At 32.5% G+C, this 20729-nt stretch overlaps 1 protein-coding gene across 1 annotated transcript in view; it reads left to right on the forward strand.

The window, feature by feature from the left end:
* Nucleotides 1–1027: 1027 nt before the first annotated feature.
* The window catches only part of LOC135126157 (uncharacterized), an 84499-nt gene continuing 64797 nt past the window's right edge, over nt 1028–20729 (forward strand). Inside the window, exon 1 of the mRNA XM_064051995.1 lies at nt 1028–1533. The gene's annotated coding sequence lies outside the window, so the exon portion shown is untranslated. The remainder of the gene's footprint in view (nt 1534–20729) is intronic.

The following is a 20729-nucleotide window of genomic DNA, read 5'->3' on the forward strand; positions in this document are numbered from 1 at the left end:
ATTTTATAGGGTAGAACGAAATTTCCAAAACTATACAAATTTTTTATGTTTTAAGTTTCATGTTGTGAAAAGAAGTCTACACACAGTAAAACAAAAAGGCAAAATATAAGCCCACCCACCCGCCCCATTTCAATTGTGATGATTTTTTTTGTTCGCCGTGAACCAAGAGGGGAGAGCTTAACTGCAAAATACTTATTTCTTTACAAAAAATTAAAAACATGTTTTTGAGAGTTGTGTTGTTCAAATATGCTATGTGTATTAAGAAAAATGGCAAAATATAAATACAATCCCTTTAAATGCGGCAACGTTAGCGGGAAAAGCAAGTTTATAAATCCCACTTTTATCAGATTTCCAACCTTACATTAAAAACAACTTAACCTAATATGATGAATTTCCTTTCACAAATTACTACAATTACATGGTGTCTAAAAACATCCTGAACGGTATAGGTCTGAGTATATAGCTTATATACATATAACATAATGTTCAAATCTCCTGAAACTTGAGATGCAAATGACACAAATGACAAACACAGAATTACCAACAGATGATCAGAAAAAGGTAAGTGTGCTATGATTTCGAGTAGCGCAGCCAGCTGTCATTTCGACTTCCCCAGTTAAACGTTTTCCGTCACCGCAAAATTATTATTAACAATAATAAACAATAAAGTAAACACCATCCGTCCAGTAAGTAAATCCGGTCATTGGCTAAAATTAGCATCTTCAATCCGTAAATAATGAGGCCATCGCTAAAAAACAAACTTCAAAGCGCTCGAACATCACCCACTATGCCCAAAGCCGTGTTTTCTTGGCTCGCCGCACCACGTGTCCGTGCGTCACGCCGCCCCCCCGTCTTCCTCGTCCGCGTGCGGCCCCCTTTAGCCGAAGATCCCCGAGAGGAAATTCCGTCGGCGGCGCAGTTTCGGGGCGATCCCGTGCAGAATTCTCCGAATCGAATAAACGCGCTGGCTATATTTAGACAATGATAGTCCGGGGCGGGGGGCGGCGATAACTCCATCAAAAACCATCTGTCATCGTCGCGTACGTAAATAATCGTTCGTTATCGGCAGTGCCTCGCTGCCCATTTCCGAGCACCGCACGCACTCTCCGCTCTCCAGTCGTGGTCGGGAGGCGGCGCTCGTCGGCGGCGAACTGCGCACCTCGCACATTAGACTTTGTCCGGATCGCGTGTTCGCGCAAAATGCGAGTGAGACCCGTAGAAAGAGAAAGCATGACGCGGAACGGCGAGGTGAATCCGAGCCCAGAGAGAGACAGCCGCGAACAGGTTTGAAAGTCGGCTGCGAGAGAGCGCGAGCGAGACGCCGCGAGGATTAGTCACGAGCGAGAGAGACGCAGCTAGTAAACATGGCGCCGCACTAGCCACCATATCATATTAGTGTGTATTGTGCACGCAGTATCTAGTTATCGGGTGTGCGAATCTGTCAGTGCGGAGTGCTATGCAGTAGTGCCAACTTCGGAGACGTCGGCAGCCCCCACGAGTGCCAACCGCCATGTGAGCGTCGCCCCGGACAGGGTGAGTGGGGCTGCGCCCCAGCCTGGCGCCGCCGTGACTGCGGCCTGGCGTCATACGCTGTCTGTCGAGCGGCGCCCGCCCGCCCCCCGCCGCCGACAATTAAATGCCACGGCGTGCTGGGTGCAATTAGACACGTTTCGGCCAGACGTGCGGGTCAAGGACGCGGGGGGGGGGCGTGTTTTGCGCTTTTATTTGGGTGGTTTTTTGCGGGGTGACGACAGGTGCGAGGGGGGCGAGGGGGCAGTTCCGGGAATTTCGCTCATTTTTACACACTACAATTACATAATGGGGCCGTGGCGTCATGAGACATTCGCAGGTGACGTAATTGACTGTTGCGCCGGAGGATAACAGCCTGTCGCTGATAGTGTTGTCGCAGCGAATTTGATAATATGATAATCGACTTGGAAGATTCGCTTCCGGACTCATCTCCATAGGCGGTGCATACCCTACATCACCAGTCTTCCTTTATTCGTTCTCCAATCAGTTCAACCTTCCATCGTCTTCGTTTCATTTATGTTTATGGATTCGCTTTGATTGACAATATGGCGCCAACTTAGATTGTTATTGTCGGTTAATGACAAACCACCTGTTTGACGTTTATTGACTTTTCCGGTCGTGGACAACCAACAACAACGACTGTTTTTTCAAAATACGTAGTGAAAATCGTTTCAGTGTAATTATAGTACGTATTGTTAGTCAGGTGAATGGAATTCGAAGTATCTGTAGGTCTGCTTTGATGGTTGAATGTTTCCTGAAACTAAAACCTAGAATTTTTCCATTTTTACCAATAACAGAAAAAAATGTGACCGCAGAAACCACTGAAAATGGATTTCGTGTCAATATTAGATGGCTACAAGCACTGCGGTGTCATATACTATACTAAACGAGTCATTTAACTACTTTGTGTTGCTGGATTTCCTAAAATCCCATTGAGTCATCAAAAATTAATAATACGCTGGTGGAATTCTGCACGTTTTTTTAATTCTGTGGGTTGTGTGACGGACTTGACGTTTATAATTATATGAAAACGCAGCTCGCGGCGCTCGTTTCTGACGTAGTCGCGAGCTGCGGTCGCTACCGACGGTGTTTACCCTTTGTTCGTGTTTGTAGGACACTGTTTATATTTAGTTCCCGAGTGTGACCTAATTTGACGTTTTAAAATCGTTAGAGTGAGAAAAAGTAGTTCCCCCGTTTCTTATTTTTCTTGTTGCAGTTTCACAAGTTTTTTCGATTGTTGAAATTTTCATGTTCTTCAATTCTTCAATCAGTGTTTCTATGTTCTGATTCTATAATTTTTTTTTTCTCACTTGGATTTTAGAATTTTTCCATTTTTCATTTGCAATTTTTCTAATTTTCCTTTAATAATGTAATAATAATTGTAATTTTTAAAATTTTTCGTTTTTTCAGTTTTACAAGTTTAGAACTTTTCCAATTTTACATCCCGAGCGTAAGCGATTCATATTTGTTGGATTTGCTTATACAGGGTGACTCAAAAATTGAATGAATGCGTGGATTTATTTTATTGATTTAATCAGAAACTGGAAAACCTAATGCTTTGAAATCTTGGAAATGTTTTCAAGTTATCATAAGCATAGTAAATTTTTGATCAAAATGTATGTGTTCATCCTCCCTAAAATATTGATGACGTCACCTCAAAATATTGCTAAATAAATCCTATCTTAAATGAGCAAAATATGATGATTCTATATGTACATACTTGTGATTTATCGCTACATTAGTATCTGTTAGATTTGCTTATACGGAGTGTCAAAAAAATTAATGACTGAGCCAATATATTATATTGATTAGATCAAAAATAATTGCAAAACTGAATACTTTGAAATCTTGCATATGTTTTAAAGTTATTGTAAGCATGTAACCAAATATATCTGTTTATTCCGCACAAGAAATTGATGACGTACTCTCAAAATTTTGCCGCATAAATTCTGCTCAAAATGTGCAAAATATGATGAGTTTTTACTTGTGATTTATCATGTCATTTGCTAAAATTAGTCTAGTCTTAGCAAGGACTAGTCCCGCCCACCCGCCCTCAATTTTCCTAGCCGATATAGCATTTGCCAAAATCAGTTTTATCTCGACAAGTACTAGCCCCGCCCACCGACCCGCTATTTTCTCAGAAGATTGTGATTTGCCAAAATCAGTTTTATCTTAGTAAAGACTAGCCCCGCCCACCCACCCGATATTTTCTCAGAGGATATGTCATTTGCCAAAGTTTGTTTTATCTTACCAAGTATTAGCCCCGCCCACCCGCCCCCTATTTTCTCAGAGGATATGTCATTTGCCAAAATAAGTTTTACCTTTGAAAATACTAACCCCGCCCACCCGCCCACTATTTCTCACAGGGTATGGCGTTTGCCAAAATCAGTCTTACCTTAGCAAGTACTAGCCCCTCCCGCCCGCCCCTATTTTCTCAGAGGATATGTCATTTGCCAAAATAAGACTTATCTTAGCAAGTACTAGGAAATACTATCCTCTGAGAAAAAAAAGGCAAGTGGGCGGAGCTAGTATTGCTAACATAAGTCTTATATACTATCCTCTGGTGGGGCTAATACTTGGTAAGATAAAACTGGTTTTGGCAAATGATATAATCCTCTGAGAAAATAGCGGGCGGGTGGGCGGGGCTACTATTTTCAAAGGTAAAACTTATTTCAACAAATGACATATTCTCTGAAAAAATAGGGGGCGGGTGGGCGGGGCTACTATTTTCAAAGGTAAAACTTATTTCAACAAATGACATATTCTCTGAAAAAATAGGGGGCGGGTGGGCGGGGCTAGTACTTGCTAGGATAAGCTTTGCCTCTATTAATCTTGTGAAATCTTGTTAAATTTCAAAGGTGTTAAGTTGCAAATTTCCATAGTAACGAGTTAAATTCCTAAATCTGGTGGGTGTTTATTTTTTGTTCATTCTACTTGAGGAGCGAGGGAAGTTCTGTTGAAACAACTTTCGACCAATTTTTCAATTATTATTGGATCATCATTTATTCGATTTTTCAATTTTTCGATGTTTCAGTGTTTCAGTTTTTCGACTTCACAATTTTGGGGATTCTATAAATTTTACAATTTTTGGGTTTCCCAATTTTTCGATTCGATTTTTTCCTCTTGGCAATTTTTGTCGATTTTTAAGTTTCTCGATTTTTAATTTTTTAATGTTTGAATCTTTCCTTTCTTCAGTGTTTCGATTTGCAATTTTTCTAATTTCCATTTTTTGACTTTACAATATTTCGATTTTTGAGTTTTCTGATTTAAATTTTTTTTTTTATTTTTTAGTTTTCGATTTTTCAGTTTCTCGATTTGTCAATTTTTCATTTCGATTTTATAAATATCCCATTTTTAATTAGTCGATGTTTAATTTCGACTTTGCAATTTTGACGATTCTATAATTTTCGGGTTTTCGAAGTTTTCGATTCGACTCGTTTTTTCTTCTTTCCAATTTTTTCAGTACATTAATTTTTGTCGATTTTAAGTTTCTCGGTTTTTAGTTTTTTAGTTTTTCAATCTTTCGTTTCTTCAGTGCTTTGATTTGCAATTTTTCGATTTTCCAGTTTTTGGATTTTGAATTTTTCGGTTTTTCAATTTTTTTGTATTTTTTCGTTTTCGATTTTTTAGTTTCTCGATTTTTCAATTGTTCATTTGGATTTTAAATTTTTTAAATTTCGCAATTTGTCGATGTTTAATTTCGACTTTACAATTTTGACGATTCTAAAATTTTCGTGTTTTCCAAGTTTTCAATTCGACTCGTTTTTTTTGATTTATTAATTTTTGGCGATTTGAAGTTTCTCCATTTTTAATTTTCAATCTTTAAATTTTTCGTTTCTTTAGTGCTTCGATTTTCCACTTTTTCGATTTACAGTTTCCCGATTTTTCAATTTTTCGTTTCTTTAATTTTTGAGTTGCAATTTTCGTAGTTTTCATTTATGTATGTAGTAATAATTACAGTTTTTCTGCTTTACAATTTTTGCAATTCTAGAAATTTTACAATTTTTGGGTTTCCCAATTTTTCGATTTGATTCATTTTTTCTTCTTGCCAATTTTTTCGATTCACTATTTTTTGTCGATTTTTAAGTTTTTCAGTTTTTAGTTGTCTCAATGTTTGAATGTTTCCTTTCTGCAGTGTTTCGATTTGCAATTTTTCAAATTTCCACTTTTTTGATTTTACAATTTTTCGGTTTTTGAATTTTTTGATTTTTCTTTTTTTTTGATTTTTAGTTTTCGATCTTTCATTTTCTCAATTTTTCAATTTCTCACTTGATTTTAGAATTTTTCCATTTTTCAACTATTGGATTCTAAAACTTCATTTATTTGATTTTTAATTTTTCAATTTGTCGATGTTTAATTTCGACTTTATAATTTTGACTATTCTATAATTTTCGGGTTTTCCAAGTTTTCAATTCGACTCGTTTTTTCTTCTTTCCAATTTTTCCGATTCATTAATTTTTGGCGATTTGAAGTTTCTGGGTTTTTAGTTCTTTGGAACAGGGACACTTTCCGACAGGTCTCAAAAAAGCTTTGGTAAAACCTCTATTTAAAAAAGGTGATTGTAAATCGGTTGAAAACTATAGACCTATCAGTCTATTATCAAGTATCTCAAAAATATTTGAAAATATAGTAAATAAATATTTAATTGACTTTTTAATGAAACATAAAATATTAGACAAAGCACAGCACGGCTTCACCAAAGGTCGTGGTTTGGATAGTGCCCTCGCTGATTATCTAGCCAACGTTTATTGTCATGTTGATAAAAAAATAACTTAGGACTTTTTATTGATTTTACCAAGGCCTTTGATTGCGTCCACCACTCAATTTTATTACAAAAATTACAACGTTATGGTATTAGAGGTAAAGCATATGAGTGGGTTGCATCTTACCTTAACAACAGAACACAAAAAGTAATAGTAAATGGCACATCTTCTGAAGCTACATCCATTGATATCGGGGTTCCGCAAGGGTCCATTTTGGGCCCGACTTTATTTATCATCTATGTGAATGATTTGCCATCTTACTTAAGAAAAAAATGTAACGTAATGCAAATGTCTTACGCAGATGACACTAACTTTGTACTTACAGGTGCTGACGCTGAAGAAAAAGTAAAGATAATTTATTCAAATTTGTGTGAGTGGGTTGATACTAATAAGTTATGTATAAATGAAGACAAAACATCGCTTATCACCTTTTTCAATGGAAAATCCAACTTTAACGATGATGTATTGCTCAATAATCAAAATATGAAGCTCTCACAGACTGTAAAATTACTAGGATTGACACTAGACAGTCAAATGACGTGGACGTATTATTTAGAAAATCTATGCAAAAGATTAGCAACTGTTTGTTATGCTTTGCGTAACCTAGTGCGACAATGCAATTTGAATACGGTTATGATATTCTATTTCGGGTGCTTTCAAAGTATTTTGCAATACGGAATCGTGCACTGGGGTCTTTCTTCCAAAGCCCAAAGGGCCTTTGTTATTCAAAAATGGGCCATTAGAATTATTACTGGTTTGAAAAGAAGGGAGTCTTGCAGGAAAGCCTTCAAAGAACTTAGGATTTTAACATTACCAAGTCTGTATATTTATAATGTTGTTTGCTATGCTTTCCAAAACGTACAAGTTTTACAAGGTAGTAGAAACTCATACACCTATAATACTCGACACAAGGACCACTTGCTACCTAGACAACATAATACGACATATTTCCAGAAAGGTCTTCAATATAATTCTTGTAGAATGTTTAATAAATTACCGACTGATATAAAAGAAGTAAATAATATTTTAAAGTTTAAAGCTAAAGTTAAATCGTACCTGCTGGGATTAAATTGTTATTGTATAAGCGATTTTCTTGCTGCTTAGTAAAGCTTTCTTGTTCATTTGTGTTTGTTGTTACTATTTCTGTTTGATACAATAGTATTGTTACTGTTAATGTCTAAATTTCTTGTTTATTGACGTAACTGTAAGTCATTTACATAACAATGTACATGATTTATTAAGTTGTAAATAAATATTATTATTATTATTATTATTATTATTAGTTTTCAATGTTTAAATTTTTCGTTTCTTTAGTGCTTCGATTTGCAATTTTTCGATGTTCAGTTTCCCGATTTTTCAGTGTTTCATTTCTTTAATTTTTAAGTTGCAATTTTCCTAGTTTTCATTTTATATATGTAATAATAATTACAGTTACAGTTCTTCGACTTTACAATTTTGGCGATTCTAGAAATTTTACAATTTTTGGGTTTCCCAATTTTTGGATTCACTATTTTTTGGCGATTTTTAATTATTTCAGTTTTTAGTTGTTTCAATGTTTGAATCTTTCCTTTCTGCAGTGTTTCGATTTACAATTTTTCGAATTTCCACTTTTTTGAGTTTACAATTTTTCGATTTTTCTTTTTTTTTTTTGATTTTTTAGTTTTCGATTTTTCAATTTCTCAATTTTTCAATTTCTCACTTTGATTTTAGAATTTTTCCATTTTTCAACTACTGGATTCTAAAACTTCATCATTTATTATCATTGTCTTTAATTTCGACTTTACAATTTTGACGATTCCACAATTTTCGTGCCTTTCAAGTTTTCAATTCGATTCGTTTTTTCATCTTTCAAATTTTTTCGATTCATTCACTTTTGTTGATTTTAAGTTTCTCAGTTTTTAGTTTTTCAGTGTTTCATTCTTGCGTTTCTTCTTTACAATTTTGACGATTCTATAAATTTTAAATTCTACAGTTTTTGGGTTTTCCAATTTTTCGATTTGATTCGCTTTTTCTTCTTGCCAATTTTTCTATTCACTAATTTTTCTTGATTTTAAAATTTTTCAATTTTTAGTTTTTCAGTATTTCTATCTTTCCTTTCGTCAGTGTTTCGGTTTGCAATTTTTTGAGTTTCCATTTTTTCGGTTTTTCAGTTTTTCATTTTCCAATTTTTCGAATCAAAAAAATGGAAAAATTGCAAAATTGAAAAACGAAAAAACGAAAAACTATAAAATGAAAATTTTGAATAGGTAATCTAAAATTTAGAAATCAAGAACTTGAAAAATTGAAGAAACGAAAAATTGGTTTTAATCAATATAATAAATTGCATCATTTTGCATATTTCAGAGAGGCAAAATTTCGAGTTGACGTCATCAATTTTTTGGGAGGGGATAAACGAATACGTTTTGATTAACGATTTACCACGATTACGATAACCTTAAAATGTTTGCAAGCTTTCAGAGCATTCAGTTTTACAAATTCAAGTTAAAGAGTTAAATGTTGTCATACAATTTTCATTTTTTTTTTCGAAAATTTAGGTGTCTAGACTAAAAACTGAACACGGATTTATAAATCACATCTTGTTTAAAAAAATTAAATCTATATTATTGGTTTATGAATCCGCTAACCAAAACTTATCCATCAATCACCCCCACAACCTCGATTTTCAAATTCATCTGCTTACTTGTCCTTTCGGGGCGCGGAATCTTCCACTTCGACCACCTTATTGATCCAAATCTCGCTCGATCGACAATATGGCGTTAATGCCCCATTGTTGTTTAAACCACCTGTTTGACGTCGGCAATAAAAGTTAGCGTCGCTTTCTTTATGTTTGTGGGAAGCCGTTACGATTTAGTGTTCCGGGAAGGTTGAAAAGCGTAAGCCGAACTGAAAACAGCGGGGGCCTTTGTTTTGGTTAAATCCGACGCTGTCTCGCGGTTATCAGTGACGAATGAAGCAGCTATTTCGCGCTAAATACCCAAGTTTCAGTTATCATTCCGGTATTATAACCAAGATCGTCGCCTTACTCAGACGAATGGAATTCGCAATTTTTTTTGTGTTTGTTCGATTGCGTGGGCGTTTCTGAAATTCAAACGTACATACACTTCGTAAGCACAGTTTTTATTTTTAGAGCGAAACAAGAAAATGCGAAAATTTTAAATGAATCGATTTTTTGAAAAGATTATGTATTAGTGTGCTATGAATCGGCCCCAGCGAAATTTATTGCTTATGTCAACAAGGCGGCAAACCTGACACACTAGTCTCGGGGCGCCCATGGTGTTGGGAGGCAGGTGCGACACAGGTTGCTGGACCCGGGTGGTTCGTATTTCCGGGAATCTCGGCGATTTTTACCATCAAAATTACACAACTTTGTGACGCCATAATAGCGCATTTGTATGCGAGACTGGGGGATCCGATTCGGAGTCAGTGGCGTCGCATGGGATCGATATTCTTTACGCTGTGTTTATTAATTTAACTGGTTTATGTGTACGATGCTCTTGATTGTTGTTATTAATTTAAATTGGACGCGGTTTGATTGGCGCCGATGTTCGATTGTCGTGCTGGATGACGAACCACCTGTTTGATGTTGGTAGTAAAGGGGTTTGTGGCACCTTTGCTTACGCTCGGGAAGTTAAAATGAAAAAACAAAAATTCGTAACATCAAAAAATTGAACAGTCGAAAAATAAATGAAAATCGAGATTCTCGATATTCGAAATTTTGAAAAATCGTAAAATTGAAAAGTTGAAAATTCAAAGATTTAAAATAAAAAAAAATGAAAACTAAAAAAAATGCATTTTGAAAAATTGAAAATTCGGGCAACTGAAAGTAGACAACCTGAACATTTGAAAAATCTAAAAATTGAAAATTTTACAATTAAAATGTCCAACAAGTGAAGTGAAAAACCGGAAAATTTAAAAAACTAAAAAATAGAATAATCGAAAAATTGTACGATCGAAAATTTCGAAAGATGAAAATTAAAAAATTGTAAAATTTAAAATGGAAAATTAAAAAACTGCATATCGAAAAATTGACGAAAAGAAAAACTGAAAAATCGAATAACTAAAAAAATTTTAGTTTGAAAAATTGAAAAAATGCAAATCGAAGAATTGAAAAATTAAACAAAAAAATTGAAAATTCGAAAAATTAAAATGTCTAAAAGTTAAAAAAATAAATAATAGTAAAATTGAAAAATCGAAGAACTGAAATATAATAAAATTGGGAAGTTACATCAAATCGAAAAATTTAACAATTGAAAATTTAAAAATCGAGATGCCGAAAATCGAAAAATTGCGACCGAAAAAAAAATTGAAAAATCAAGTAAGTGAAAAATACAAATCGTTCAACGGAAATAATTAAAACTAAGAATCAAAAAATGCAAATCAAAGGACTGAAAAATTGAAGAATTTAAATTTCAAAAAAATTAAAATCGAGCAAATGAAAAATTATAAAAAGGAAAAATAGGAAAATCGAAATATTCCTAATATAAGTACAATATTTCGTAACAATCGGTCCAGTACTTTCGGAGATTATCTGTCTTATAAAAATCCGGGACGGCGGACAGACGGACAGACAGACGGAAATGGGAGACCTATTTCTTCGTCTCTAGGGGTCATGAAAGATCGAGAAAACGTAAAAGTAGAGAGTCGGCCGACGGACTCGATTACAATACTTCCTTTGCTTACGCTCGGGAAGTAAAAATGAAAAAACAAAAAATCGTAACATCAAAAAATTGAACAGTCGAAAAATAAATGAAAATCGAGATTCTCGATATTCGAAATTTTGAAAAATCGAAAAACTGAAAAGTTGAAAATTCAAAGATTAAAAATCAAAAAAAAAATAAAACTAAAAAAAATGCTTTTTGAAAAATTGAAAATTCGGGCAACTAAAAGTAGACAACCTGAACATTTGAAAAATCAAAAAATTGAAAATTTTACTATTCAAATGTCCAACAATTGAAGTGAAAAACCGGAAAATTTGAAAAACTAAAAAATAGAATAATCGAAAAATTGTACGATCGAAAATTTCGAAAGGTGAAAATTCAAAAATTGTAAAATTTAAAATGGAAAATTAAAAAACTGCATATCGAAAAATTGACGAAAAGAAAAACTCGAATAAGTAAAAAAAATTTTAATTTGAAAAATCGAAAAAATGCAAATCGAAGAATTGAAAAATTAAATAAAAAAATTGAAAATTCGAAAAATTAAAATGTCTAAAAATTTAAAAAATAAATAATAGTGAAATTGAAAAATCGGAGAACTAAAAAATAATAAAATTGGGAAGTTACATCAAATCGAAAAATTTAACAATTGAAAATTTAAAAATCGAGATGCCGAAAATCGAAAAATTACGGCCGAAAGAAAAAATTGAAAAATCAAGTAAGTGAAAAATACAAATCGATCAACGGAAATAATTAAAACTAAGAATCAAAAAATGCAAATTAAAGGACTGAAAAATTGAAGAATTTAAATTTCAAAAAAACTAAAATCGAGCAAATGAAAAATTATAAAAAGGAAAAATAGGAAAATCGAAATATTCCTAATATAAGTACAAAATTTCGTAACAATCGGTCCAGTACTTTCGGAGATTATCTGTCTTATAAAAATCCGGGACGGCGGACAGACGGACAGACAGACGGAAATGGGAGACCTATTTCTTCGTCTTCTAGGGGTCATGAAAGATCGAGAAAACGTAAAAGTAGAGAGTCGGCCGACGGACTCGATTACAATACTTCCTTTGCTTACGCTCGGGAAGTAAAAATGAAAAAACAAAAAATCGTAACATCAAAAAATTGAACAGTCGAAAAATAAATGAAAATCGAGATTCTCGATATTCGAAATTTTGAAAAATCGAAAAATTGAAAAGTTGAAAATTCAAAGATTAAAAATAAAAAAAATGAAAACTAAAAAAAATGCAGTTTGAAAAATTGAAAATTCGGGCAACTGAAAGTAGACAACCTGAACATTTGAAAAATCTAAAAATTGAAAATTTTACAATTAAAATGTCCAACAATTGAAGTGAAAAACCGGAAAATTTAAAAAACTAAAAAATAGAATAATCGAAAAATTGTACGATCGAAAATTTCGAAAGATGAAAATTCAAAAATTGAAAAATTTAAAATGGAAAATTAAAAAACTGCATATCGAAAAATTGACGAAAAGAAAAACTGAAAAATCGAATAACTAAAAAAAGTTCAATTTGAAAAATCGAAAAAATGCAAATCGAAGAATTGAAAAATTAAATAAAAAAATTGAAAATTCGAAAAATTAAAATGTCTAAAAATTTAAAAAATAAATAATAGTAAAATTGAAAAATCGAAGAACTGAAACATAATAAAATTGGGAAGCTACATCAAATCGAAAAATTTACCAATTGAAAATTTAAAAATCGAGATGCCGAAAATCGAAAAATTAGAGCCGAAAAATGAAAGAAAGAAAAAATTGAAAAATCAAGTAAGTGAAAAATACAAATCGATCAACGGAAATAATTAAAACTAAGAATCAAAAAATGCAAATCAAAGGACTGAAAAATTGAAGAATTTAAATTTCAAAAAAATTAAAATCGAGCAAATGAAAAATTATAAAAAGGAAAAATAGGAAAATCGAAATATTCCTAATATAAGTACAAAATTTCGTAACAATCGATCCAGTACTTTCGGAGATTATCTGTCTAATAAAAATCCGGGACGGCAGACAGACGGACAGACAGACGGAAATGAAGACCTATTTCTTCGTCTTCTAGGGGTTATGAAAGATCGAGAAAACGTAAAATTAGAGAGTCGGCCGACGGACTCGATTACAATACTTTCTTTGCTTACGCTCGGGAAGTAAAAATGAAAAAACAAAAAATCGTAACATCAAAAAATTGAACAGTCGAAAAATAAATGAAAATCGAGATTCTCGATATTCGAAATTTTGAAAAATCGAAAAACTGAAAAGTTGAAAATTCAAAGATTAAAAATAAAAAAAAAAATAAAACTAAAAAAAATGCTTTTTGAAAAATTGAAAATTCGGGCAACTAAAAGTAGACAACCTGAACATTTGATAAATCTAAAAATTGAAAATTTTACAATTCAAATGTCCAACAATTGAAGTGAAAAACCGGAAAATTTGAAAAACTAAAAAATAGAATAATCGAAAAATTGTACGATCGAAAATTTCGAAAGATGAAAATTCAAAAATTGTAAAATTTAAAATGGAAAATTAAAAAACTGCATATCGAAAAATTGACGAAAAGAAAAACTGAAAAATCGAATAACTAAAAAAAGTTTAATTTGAAAAATCGAAAAAATGCAAATCGAAGAATTGAAAAATTAAATAAAATAATTGAAAATTCGAAAAATTAAAATGTCTAAAAATTTAAAAAATAAATAATAGTAAAATTGAAAAATCCAAGAACTGAAAAATAATAAAATTGGGAAGTTACATCAAATCGAAAAATTTAACAATTGAAAATTTAAAAATCGAGATACCGAAAATCGAAAAATTGCGGCCGAAAAATGAAAGAAAGAAAAAATTGAAAAATCAAGTAAGTGAAAAATACAAATCGATCAACGGAAATAATTAAAACTAAGAATCAAAAAATGCAAATCAACGGACTGAAAAATTGAAGAATTTAAATTTCAGAAAAATTAAAATCGAGCAAATGAAAAATTATAAAAAGGAAAAATAGGAAAATCGAAATATTCCTAATATAAGTACAAAATTTCATAACAATCGGTCCAGTACTTTCGGAGATTATCTGTCTAATAAAAATCCGGGACGGCAGACAGACGGACAGACAGACAGACGGAAATGGGAAACCTATTTCTTCGTCTTCTAGGGGTCATGAAAGATCGAGAAAACGTAAAAGTAGAGAGTCGGCCGACGGACTCGATTACAATACTTCCTTTGCTTACGCTGGGGAAGTAAAAATGAAAAAACAAAAAATCGTAACATCAAAAAATTGAACAGTCGAAAAATAAATGAAAATCGAGATTCTCGAAATTCGAAATTTTGAAAAATCGTAAAATTGAAAAGTTGAAAATTCAAAGATTTAAAATAAAAAAAAATGAAAACTAAAAAAAATGCATTTTGAAAAATTGAAAATTCGGGCAACTGAAAGTAGACAACCTGAACATTTGAAAAATCTAAAAATAGAAAATTTTACAATTAAAATGTCCAACAATTGAAGTGAAAAACCGGAAAATTTAAAAAACTAAAAAATAGAATAATCGAAAAATTGTATGATCGAAAATTTAGGAAGATGAAAATTCAAAAATTGTAAAATTTAAAATGGAAAATTAAAAAACTGCATATCGAAAAATTGACGAAAAGAAAAACTGAAAAATCGAATAACTAAAAAAATTTTAATTTGAAAAATCGAAAAAATGCAAATAGAAGAATTGAAAAATTAAATAAAAAAATTGAAAATTCGAAAAATTAAAATGTCTAAAAATTAAAAAAATAAATAATACTAAAATTGAAAAATCGAAAAACTGAAAATTAATAAAATTGGGAAGTTACATCAAATCGAAAAATTTAACAATTGAAAATTTAAAAATCGAGATGCCGAAAATCGAAAAATTACGGCCGAAAAATGAAAGAAAGAAAAAATTGAAAAATCAAGTAAGTGAAAAATACAAATGGATCAACGGAAACAATTAAAACTAAGAATCAAAAAATGCAAATCAAAGGACTGAAAAATTGAAGAATTTAAATTTCAGAAAAATTAAAATCGAGCAAATGAAAAATTATAAAAAGGAAAAATAGGAAAATCGAAATATTCCTAATATAAGTACAAAATTTCGTAACAATCGGTCCAGTACTTTCGGAGATTATCTGTCTAATAAAAATCCGGGACGGCAGACAGATGGACAGACAGACGGAAATGGGAGACGTCTTTCTTCGTCTTCTAGGGGTCATGAAAGATCGAGAAAACGTAAAAGTAGAGAGTCGGCCGACGGACTCGATTACAATACTTCCTTTGCTTACGCTCGGGAAGTAAAAATGAAAAAACAAAAAATCGTAACATCAAAAAATTGAACAGTCGAAAAATAAATGAAAATCGAGATTCTCGATATTCGAAATTTCGAAAAATCGAAAAATTGAAACGTTGAAAATTCAAAGATTAAAAATAAAAAAAAATGAAAACTAAAAAAAAATGCATTTTGAAGAATTGAAAATTCGGGCAACTAAAAGTAGACAACCTGAACATTTGAAAAATCTAAAAATTGAAAATTTTACAATTAAAATGTCCAACAATTGAAGTGAAAAACCGGAAAATTTAAAAAACTAAAAAATAGAATAATCGAAAAATTGTACGATCGAAAATTTCGAAAGATGAAAATTCAAAAATTGTAAAATTTAAAATGGAAAATTAAAAAACTGCATATCGAAAAATTGACGAAAAGAAAAACTGAAATTTCGAATAACTAAAAAAAGTTTAATTTGAAAAATCGAAAAAATGCAAATCGAAGAATCGAAAAATTAAATAAAAAAATTGAAAATTCGAAAAATTAAAATGTCTGAAAATTAAAAAAATAAATAATAGTAAAATTGAAAAATCGAAGAACTGAAAATTAATAAAATTGGGAAGTTACATCAAATCGAAAAATTTAACAATTGAAAATTTAAAAATCGAGATGCCGAAAATCGAAAAATTACGGCCGAAAGAAAAAATTGAAAAATCAAGTAAGTGAAAAATACAAATCGATCAACGGAAATAATTAAAACTAAGAATCAAAAAATGCAAATCAAAGGACTGAAAAATTGAAGAATTTAAATTTCAAAAAAATTTAAATCGAGCAAATGAAAAATTATAAAAAGGAAAAATAGGAAAATCGAAATATTCCTAATACATACAAGTACAAAATTTCGTAATAATCGGTCTAGTACTTTCGGAGATTATCTGTCTAATAAAAATCCGGGACGGCAGACAGACGGACAGACAGACGGAAATGGGAGACCTATTTCTTCGTCTTCTAGGGGTCATGAAAGATCGAGAAAACGTAAAAGTAGAGAGTCGGCCGACGGACTCGATTGCAATACTTCCTTTGCTTACGCTTGGGAAGTAAAAATGAAAAACCAAAAAATCGTAACATCAAAAAATTGAACAATCGAAAAATAAATGAAAATCGAGATTCTCGCTATTCGAAATTTTGAAAAATCGAAAAATTGAAAAGTTGAAAATTCAAAGATTAAAAATAAAAAAAATGAAAACTAAAAAAAATGCATTTTGAAAAATTGAAAATTCGGGCAACTGAAAGTAGACAACCTGAACATTTGAAAAATCTAAAAATAGAAAATTTTACAATTAAAATGTCCAACAATTGAAGTGAAAAACCGGAAAATTTAAAAAACTAAAAAATAGAATAATCGAAAAATTGTACGATCGAAAATTTCGAAAGATGAAAATTCAAAAATTGTAAAATTTAAAATGGAAAATTAAAAAACTGCATATCGAAAAATTGACGAAAAGAAAAACTGAAAAATCGAATAACCAAAAAAAGTTTAATTTGAAAAATTGAAAATTCGAAAAATTAAAATGTCTAAAAATTTAAAAAATAAATAATAGTAAAATTGAAAAATCGAAGAACTGAAAAATAATAAAATTGGGAAGTTACATCAAATCGAAAAATTTAACAATTGAAAATTTAAAAATCGAGATGCCGAAAATCGAAAAATTACGGCCGAAAAATGAAAGAAAGAAAAAATTGAAAAATCAAGTAAGTGAAAAATACTAATCGATCAACGGAAATAATTAAAACTAAGAATCAAAAAATGCAAATCAAAGGACTGAAAAATTGAAGAATTTAAATTTCAAAAAAATTAAAATCGAGCAAATGAAAAATTATAAAAAGGAAAAATAGGAAAATCAAAATATTCCTAATATAAGTACAAAATTTCGTAACAATCGGTCCAGTACTTTCGGAGATTATCTGTCTAATAAAAATCCGGGACGGCAGACAGACGGACAGACGGAAATGGGAGACCTATTTCTTGGTCTTCTAGGGGTCATGAAAGATCGAGAAAACGTAAAAGTAGACAGTCGGCCGACGGACTCGATTACAATACTTCCTTTGCTTACGCTCGGGAAGTAAAAATGAAAAAACAAAAAATCGTAACATCAAAAAATTGAACAGTCGAAAAGTAAATGAAAATCGAGATTCTCGATATTCGAAATTTTGAAAAATCGAAAAATTGAAAAGTTGAAAATTCAAAGCTTGAAAATAAAAAAAAATGAAAACTAAAAAAATGCATTTTGAAAAATTGAAAATTCGGGCAACTAAAAGTAGACAACCTGAACATTTGAAAAATCAAAAAATTGAAAAATTAAAATGTCCAACAATTGACGTGAAAAACCGGAAAATTTAAAAAACTAAAAAATAGAATAATCGAAAAATTGTACGATCGAAAATTTCGAAAGATGAAAATTCAAAAATTGTAAAATTTAAAATGGAAAATTAAAAAACTGCGTATCGAAAAATTGACGAAAAGAAAAACTGAAAAATCAAATAACTAAAAAAATTTTAATTTGAAAAATCGAAGAAATGCAAATCGAAGAATTGAAAAATTAAACAAAAAAATTGAAAATTCGAAAAATTAAAATGTCTAAAAATTTAAAAAATAAATAATAGTGAAATTGAAAAATCGAAGAACTGAAAAATAATAAAATTGGGAAGCTACATCAAATCGAAAAATTTAACAATTGAAAATTTAAAAATCGAGATGCCGAAAATCGAAAAATTGCGACCGAAAAAAAAATTGAAAAATCAAGTAAGTGAAAAATACAAATCGATCAACGGAAATAGTTAAAACTAAGGGCCGGTTGCATAAACGCAAATCAAATTTAATCGCTGATTAACTCCATAGTAACGATTGTTATTATCATAGTTACAATTGTTCTTAATCAGAGATTAAATTTGATTTGCGTTAATGCAACCGGCCCTAAGAATCAAAAAATGCAAATCAAAGGACTGAAAAATTGAAGAATTTAAATTTCAAAAAAATTAAAATCCAGCAAATGAAAAATTATAAAAAGGAAAAATAGGCAAATCGAAATATTCGTAATATAAGTACAAAATTTCGTAACAATCGGTCCAGTACTTTCGGAGATTATCTGTCTAATAAAAATCCGGGATGGCAGACAGACGGACAGACGGACGTCCTTTGATACTCTGAATACTTAAACTAGGTTTTACTTAGCAAACTTTTGGGATGACGTAACTAACATTTTGGAGGGGGGTTTTTGTCGCAATATAACTCCATAAAAATGAAAACCCTGATATCTAAACAATGAAGGTTCAGATTGCGAGTTTTAGGGCGTCGCTGTTCCAGCGCTTATCCCCCACGTCCCAATATAGCAACAAGATCAATTAAAATCGAAAGGTCGCCGCTCAGTGACACAAAGAAGCGAAAGATGCCTCGATAACGCCGACCAAAGTCTCGTTGACATTCCCTTATCGCTCGGCTCCTAAATAATGCGAATCTAATCGCGCCAAGTGTGAAAACGCAGATTAACCAGTGGGGGCTCTGCAAGGGTGGACACGTGGTCTGCGGCTGCTTCGGTAGTCTATAAGTCAACACAGCCTTATCGCTTCCTGTTTCCTCGGCGAAAACCTCCATTCTGCGTGGATACAAATAAACAAGGAATCTGTGACAAATCGTGACCGGTGCCAGTTGTTGTGGATAATAAAGAACGGCCCCGATTAGATAAGAGCGTATTTTGGCAGCGAAAAATGAATTCTGCTCTGTTTATTGTGTTATCATTATCTGGCTTGCTGCGCCACTTATCGCGAAAACATGATTAGGACGATCACCTGACCGACGACGGTGCCGGAGTGTCTTAGGCTCGGATTGCGGGTTTTAAACAAAAATAGAAGCGAATGAGAGGCCTGGAAACAACTTGTTTGCTAATGGAATTGCGATTGGAGGAGGCTCGAAGTTGTGCTTGCGGTAGGATCCTGGTGTGCGATAAAAGATAAACTTACGAAAGTGATTGTAAATATTTAGAAAAGGAGCAAGATTCGAATTTGGTTTTTTGTTGTAGATAAAAAAGATTGGTAGACTGTATTTACACTTTCTGACCCCAGCCGGAAAAATCCGACTCCAATGACACAAAATGACGAAATAGTCACTTTATCTGTGTCAAAACAGTGAGATTTTAGCCATAAATCGTCGACACGAGGCGTCAGCCGAGCGGACGGAATCGCTTTTTACAACAACAACAACAACGTAAAACAAGCCTTTTCCACCGGCTGTAGCTTTCCGTACGTCGATTCGTCATGCGGTCTCCCCGAGCCATTCCAGGTTGTTTATGTTCAATAGTTTCCCGGAACGCATAACCAGCTGATTCGCCTGCCAACCGCAAGCGGCGATGACGCCTGCGATCTCCGCCATGTTATTAGGCTTTCGAAGGATGTTTGGCGTTCCCGATCCGCTCAAATATTCGGAGCATCTGTTCTTGCAGTTCCCGAAATAAACAACAAGTTCGCGGCTTCGCGTCGCTCAGATTTTTTTAAAAATAGACATTGACATAATAGAAATTCCCGGATTTTGAATACCCACTCCGAGAATCGGCCGGCGGTTCGCGCGAACGCCAACACTTCTTTCGCTCTGAAGGTGACGTTTCGCAAGTGCGAAACGCGCGACCTTTGCAGATAAGTGGAGGATGAATCACGGTGCATTTGTGAGCGCAGTGGCGGACGCCGGCACTGGCCAGATTTGGGGGGTTTTAACGGGGGATTGTCCAGAGGGGAGGGGCGGAAGGCCGGCTGTGACGCGACTAAGAGATGAGATATCCGGCTCGAAGGACCACGATAGATTGGATTGTAGAATAAAGATATTTTGTTTAAATAAATTAAAAAAAAATAACTTCAAAGTTAACCAGTAACATAACAAAATCATGAAATGTGTAAAATACCACGAAAGGGCAACAATTGTATAAGGATGTTGAATATCCGGCTCGAAGGACCACTATTTGTTGAGAAAATGAAAACTGTTTTAGTTTTGACTTTGTTCTTTCAAAATTTTTAAGTTTTTTGGGTTTCGTCTAGACGTTTTTTTCACTTTTCCTTAGAAGTCGAACAGCAAAACAAATCTCTGGAATACCTTGGAATCTATTAACTTTTCAAATTCCGGTCAATGTTTTTTTTAATCTCAAAATTTCCATAAAAAAATTTGGTCGAACGTTGTCTCAACAGAACTTCCCTCGCTCCTGAAGTAGAACGAAATATAAAAGATAAACACCCAATCAGATTTCAGAATTTAATTCGTTACTATAGAAATTTGCAACTTAACACCTTTGAAATTTAACAAGTTTTTACAAGATTAACACAGGCAAAATCAGTTTTATCTTAGCAAGTACTAGACCCGCCCACCCGCCCCCTATTTCCTCAGAGGATGTTATTTGCCAAAATAAGTCTTATCATAGCAAGTACTAGCCCCGCCCACCCGCCCCTA

This window comes from Zophobas morio, unplaced genomic scaffold (assembly GCF_036711695.1).
Source record: "Zophobas morio isolate AGI-343-1 ecotype UQ-CSIRO unplaced genomic scaffold, CSIRO_AGI_Zmor_V1 ptg000010l, whole genome shotgun sequence".
Taxonomy (NCBI): domain Eukaryota; kingdom Metazoa; phylum Arthropoda; class Insecta; order Coleoptera; family Tenebrionidae; genus Zophobas; species Zophobas morio.